The sequence below is a fragment of the Hippoglossus hippoglossus genome, chromosome 1 (genome assembly GCF_009819705.1).
Source record: "Hippoglossus hippoglossus isolate fHipHip1 chromosome 1, fHipHip1.pri, whole genome shotgun sequence".
Classification (NCBI taxonomy): Eukaryota; Metazoa; Chordata; class Actinopteri; order Pleuronectiformes; family Pleuronectidae; genus Hippoglossus; species Hippoglossus hippoglossus.
Genome location: NC_047151.1, coordinates 1,454,931 through 1,461,387, shown reverse-complemented (window position 1 = coordinate 1,461,387; position 6,457 = coordinate 1,454,931).

The window sequence follows — 6,457 nt, the reverse complement described above, 5'->3', positions numbered from 1 at the left end:
ACAAAGCCATACCTGGTAAACTGGCTTTTCTAAAGGTAAGGTCTCTGGCTTCGAAGACCTATATCTTGAATTACTTTCCTTTGGTAAGTTGGACTTATTTATTTTTAACTGATACATTGCTGTTGCCTGGTGACCACAGCTAAATGCTTAAGCTGTGCCCCCTTAACTATAAATATCTAGGCACGGCAGTTAATGTGCTGGCTTGGCTTTTGTATTTTAAAACTGATTAATTTGTTGCCCAATTACTGTTGATATGTTCTCAAGTTTTGAGGCCTCCACGTTTAAGATCTGTGACACACATGTCCCCTGCCTTATGACCTAGTTGATCTCGAGTTGTATTTGGAAAAACTTTGACAAAGCTATTGTTGGTGGTTCTATTCATATCATCATTTCTGATTCAACTAATGGTTTAGCAAGTGAAGTTTTAGAAATCATTTAGTCCAGCATATGTCTGTTCCAACTCATAACCGTGGTCACACACTTGATATAGTTTTCACCCTTGGTCTGAGCATCAATTCATTAGCTGTGGAAAATAAAACATATGTCTCAGATCACCTCTGTATCATGTTGGATGCTGTAGTCCATGCTGCACCAAACACTCCCGTAACCGACTTGAACATGGTGCTTCAAAATTTTCTGAAACCTTTTTCTGTTCACCTCACACAAATGAAAATATAATGAGAACCCTCCAGACAGAGTGCTTTTAATTAAGACAGTGGTAGCTAGGGCAGTGGTGGTAATGTGTAAAAGTAGTATTCTTTAGACGGACTTTACCCATTACTTCATCTCTTCATGGAGCTCTTTTTCCCACTTCATCCCATACTGTCAAATATCAGGTGCTATATCAGATCAACAGCGAAAATGAAGCTGTCACAAAGTGATAATTGACTCTCAGTCACTCTATATGTCGACCTAGATGTCTGTCCTATGTGATAATTGCTGCAAAGTCATATATAGCCTTTATCTTAATTTGACATTAATCATCAGCACACACTGACTCTAACACACATATATGTACATACACAAGCAGCTGCTGTCCCCTGTGTGATGCCAAAAAGAGAGGTGATAACAATATGTCTCACACTCATTTCTCTCCGACAATCTCCAGAGCTGACAGGACACTCTCACGTCCTCCTGTTGGTTTTAGTTAACGGCTTACTTTTGATTTGTTTGATTTCTGTTCTATAATACGAGGAAAAGCATTTTCAAACCTTGATGTTGTTCACCCAAAGAAGGAAAGCATATTCTCAATTAATTTATCCAGTGGTGGAGATGGTTTTGATTTTATTTGGCAATTTACTGTGGTATCAGAGTTTTGCTGCCACCCCAACGCAAATAAGGTGAATGGAATTTGTTTGTGATGCTAAAAAGTATTCTAAGTATTTAAATTGTCAGTGCTTACGGACACTTGGATGACACCACACGAGCAGTATGGAGGCATTTCATTTTTCTTTTGTTTTTTTTACATTTGAAGAATCAGTCCCCAGTTACTTCAATCAGATTGGATTTGGCTGCAACACTGTTTATCCCTAAAAGTGTTTTGTGGACTCAAACACTTCACCCACCCCTCCATCGGCATAGTGGTGAGTAGATTATGAGTGAGTTTTCATTTTTGGGGGAACTATCCCTTTAAGGGACATGTTGCACTTAATTGTGAAATTGTAGACATACTGTATGTAGAAGTTAGAGGAACAAATTGTCAAGGATTAATGGGATTCAATTCAATAGTTTTTTTAGCGCATCCACAACATGCATTATCTCAGGGCACTTCACATAGTTAAGGCGAGACCTTATCGGCCTAAGCACTTATCGAGAAACCTCCAGAACAACCAGACTCAGTGAGAGACCACCTGCTTCAACTAGTTTGGGGAGAGAGGAAAAGTGGGTGGAAAAGAGGGTCGAGAAGAGACAAAGGGGGAAGGAGGGGCTGGAGCAGTTGTGTGATTTTAAAGTCTGTCAGACTGGTTGTAATAATGAAAATAATTACGGTGATACTAGGTGTAAGGATGTTATTAATGACAGCAGCACAAGTTAAAGTGAGTTGTTTATGAAACTCTTTATATTTGTGTTACGACCCTAACTCATGGGGGGAAAGGGAAGTACATATACCAGTTGGAAGTGGTAGTTGAAAATAAAGCTGTTTATTTACAGAGTTCAAAATGAGGTTTCAAAGTAATGAAATAGGGCAAACAACAGAAACGAAGGCCTGAGAGTGTTGCTCAAACAAACAAATGAATATAAACAAAAGAGGACTCTAACCTAGAGCTAATGATGTTACTCAAAGAAAACAACAGATGCAAATAAAAAGCTCCTCATCTAATAACTCTAAACCTGCTCACAAAAGATTCTGGACAGGGGTGATGTGATCACGGGAGCGGGATTGGGTGAGCAGGCGAGCAGCAGAGTTTTGGATGTACTGTAGTTTATTTAGTACTTTGGATGATGTGCCATAGAGAATGCTGTTGCAATAGTTGATTCTGGAGATGATGAATGCACGGATCAAAGTTTCAGCAGCAGAGAAGGAGAGTGATGGGCTGAGACGGGCTCTGTTTTTTAGGTGGAAAACTGCAGTTCTGGTGATTTGGTTAACGTGGTGTTCAAAGGAGAGGTTGCTTTCAAACATGACTCCAAGGTTGCGTATGTGTGGTGAGGGAGAAAGAGCAGCGCTGCGGGTCAAACCCCGGAGTCCTGGGGCTGGCAAAGAGATAACCTTTGGCAGATGGAAACAGCGAGCTGATCTGGTGATGCTAATGAAGTGAGGATGTTTGTGTAGTTTGGATGATAGACGGTAGCATTTAGCCACCAACATGCAGCTTCGATTTAAACGATATGGCAATGGCAATATTAGTTTCACTGAGGTGTTTCTGTGTGGAGCACGTTCTTGCTGTTTTAATGTGGGTTTTGTTTGGCTTCCTCCCACAGTCCAAAGACATAGAGATTGGGTTTGTTTTAGACTCTAAATTGTCATAGGTGTGAATGGTTATTTGTCTCTATATGTCAAACCTGCCATTCACTGGCAACCTGCTCAGGGTGTACCCTCCATTTCACCAAATGGGATTGGCTCCAGTGCCCCCTGTGACCCTCAAAAGGTTTCTAACTTCACTCTGCACCACAGACTGTAAAAAAGCACAATCTCCAGCACACAAGCAATGAAAAGGGACAGTATATTGTAGAAGTGTTTGTACATTTATACATTCTCCAAGTCAATTAGGCAAATTCAACATCATGTCTTAAACAGAAGTTACATTAGCACTCTCAAATTGTAACATATGGGCTTCACAGATAGCAACACCGAAATCCTGACATCCTCACCCTCAGCGTCCCCCCTCCCCCTCCATCTGTCTTTCAGGCAGGATCTCCTCATACATCTCTGAACTGACTTGTTATTAGCGTTGACTGTAGCCAAGAAAACTATATTAGTCAAGTAGACAGCGATCATGTCAATACATGATCAATAAGTCAATTATCAATAAAATGTACAGACCACGCAAACCTAGAAAAACTGACATCAACCCCTAAATGGAAATCTGACCCTGATTCATCCGGGCTGCTTGGCTCCTCTTTCACAGATCTTTGCACCCAAATTGTGACAGACCATTTTATTTTATTCTATGAATGTCTCTTGCTTGTTATGGTAAACACTAATACAGATAATAGCATTAATGATAATCATATAAAGACAGAATAGTAAGTTAAGGGGGTGAATAGATATGACAGCGTATGTACATTATGAAGTGCATCTCTGACTGGCACAGTATTTGAAAGGGGGACAGCTACAATTTATACTGTGAATCTGTATAGTTTTTCCTCTTCTACAGGATGTATTTTATCTCAACATGGTCCCACCTAACTCACACACACACACACACACACACACACACACACACACACACACACACACACACACACACACACACACACACACACATTTTATGATTAAGAGTGTTGTTGAGAAGACATTTGTCTTAGGTAAGACTTGCACTGTCAGTTTTTAATTTGCGTGGCTCTGATCAGAAAAGCCCTGAAGGTTCTAAACATCTCCATGCAAATTATTTAACACACCCCCATACATACACACTTAAGCAATCCATTATCACAGACCAATGATGCACACACATACATGAACTAAGACGAAAAAGCACGCTGTCATTTTAATTGGCACACTACTCTCTCTCTCTCTCTCTGTGTGTGTGTGTGTGTGTGCTATTGTTGCCTCGCTAAATTTGACTGTGACTAAGTGAAGAGTTGTCTTCATTTGTTTTGATCTGAACCATTACTGTCCCCAGTGCCATTAGCTAGCGCCATAGGTCACACATATTAGTCTGACTGGCTCTGTGTGTGTGTGGTAGGTGTTGGGGGTGCATGTGTGTGTTGAGGGAAAGTGATGATGTTTAATATGGAGGAGAAACCTTGCTGTTTCTTACTGTTCTATTGCAGCACAGCATATTCTACGGTTCCTCATGCCAGCTGGGTGCTTTTTTATTGACCATTTGACCACTTTTGATGAACAGAGGAGCTACTCACGGAGGCAATTTAAAATACAGAAATGTCTACGGAATTGAACTGTTGTCATCAGTTGCAGAAACAGCTGTTGACGGCACAGTGGCAGTATTGGTCAGTAGGTAGTTGACCCCATCACATGAAAAACAATTTAGGAGTCACAGTGACACTACATAGTTTAAACAGTATGTCTTCAGTGGCTCTGGTGCATATTCGTTAATCTATCTATAACCTGACATTGGGTACTGCTTGGAGAGAAGGAAGTATCTGTGGAATGAGATGGGCTCTATCTCCTCATGGTGAACATATGTAATGTGTGAGGATGGGTGAGGGGGTAGAGTGTTCGTCCTCCAGCCAGAAGGTCGGTGGTTCAATCCTCAGTCTTCCCCATCTGCATGCCGAAGTGGCCTTATGCAAGATACTGAACCCCTAAATGGCCCCTCATAGATGTTGAATCCACTAATTTTAGTCACTTTGGATAAAAGCGTCCGCCAGATGACATGTCGTGTAATTGCAGTTTATTTTTACAGCCATAATAAATGTTCCAATGGAAGGGCAAGAGCTTTATCCACCTTTTTGCAACAGAATACCACACCCACAAAAAACAATCATAACTCACTAATGGGAGATTCCATAACCATATGTGTTGACACTGTATTTGGCTGGCTGGTTCGGATACTTTACCATTTCTGAATCAGTGGCCTAAAGGTTTAAAGAAGTCCAAGAGTTTATTCTACCCCTAGTACTCACATGAAATGAACACCCGTTTAATTAGCTATTCATAACGCCTAAACATTAGCAGAACATTTGTCCTGGGTGTGGAGCTAAAAGAGAGACCATGGGGATGGATGATTTCCTTTGGCATAATTGTGTTCAGTACATTTCTTTTAGTAAATGGTCTTCCATTTTTTTGGGGGGGTGGGGGGTGGTGTTCAGTCTGAGTCTGTCCAGGAGTATCGTCTGTATAGTATAGTCTGTCTAATCCTAGTAGGATAATTTCTGCCTGGACTGAATCTGGGAGATGATTCCACAGGAGAGGAGCTTGATAGCTGCAGGCTCTGGTTCCCTCTCTACATTTGGATATTTAGGGACAAGTAAGCATTAAACAGTAAGAACTGTGGGAGCGCAGTGCTCTAGTGGGTTGAAATGGAAACCTCTTTAAGGTCCTAAATCATTAAGGGTTTTGTGATTGAGGAAGAGCATTTTACAATTCTATTCTGACTCGTGGAGCCTGGTAATAGTGAAGTCTGGAGGTAGCAAGTAAAAGGTAGCAAAACACATTTTTCAGCATTTCGTGAGACATGTCATGCATGATTTTTGCAATGTTATGTAGGTGAAAAAGGAAGTTGTTTTAAATGTGAATCAAAGGACAAATCCGGATCAACTATAACTGCCAGAATTCTGGTAGTTTCCGTGAAGGCAAGGGCAATGTATTAGAACGTTTGTTTTGTATGAATGTATTAACAGAAAATTGTGGGCCATGCAGTTTTTTATGTCCTTAAAACATGCTTGAAATTTAGATGATGACTTCTGGTTTCATGGAGAAGTACAGCTTGGTTTTCGCCATTATAATAATACAATATTTGATTATAGTCTAAGAATGAATGAAGATGGAGAAGCTGCAAAAATGCACATTGTTGAAGATATGTAAGGTTGACTGTCCATGATGATGACATGAGCCGTAGCCCAATTTAACCCCTGGGTATCATGCCGCAGCTCTAATGGATCCCTGTCCAATCCTATTATAGGAGATATGGAGATTTATTTATAGCCTAGTTCTTTCTCTGCTCTTCTGATGACATACAGCCTCTGTTTCTACTGCTTTATACCTCAACAATTCACTCACACTTACCTACCAATAGTCTTGAAAGGAACAGATCTTCAGAAAGTATTTTTTTATCAATACGTTTCGAACATCTCTAGCCTTCTACCACACCCAGCATATGCTGTCATAGTC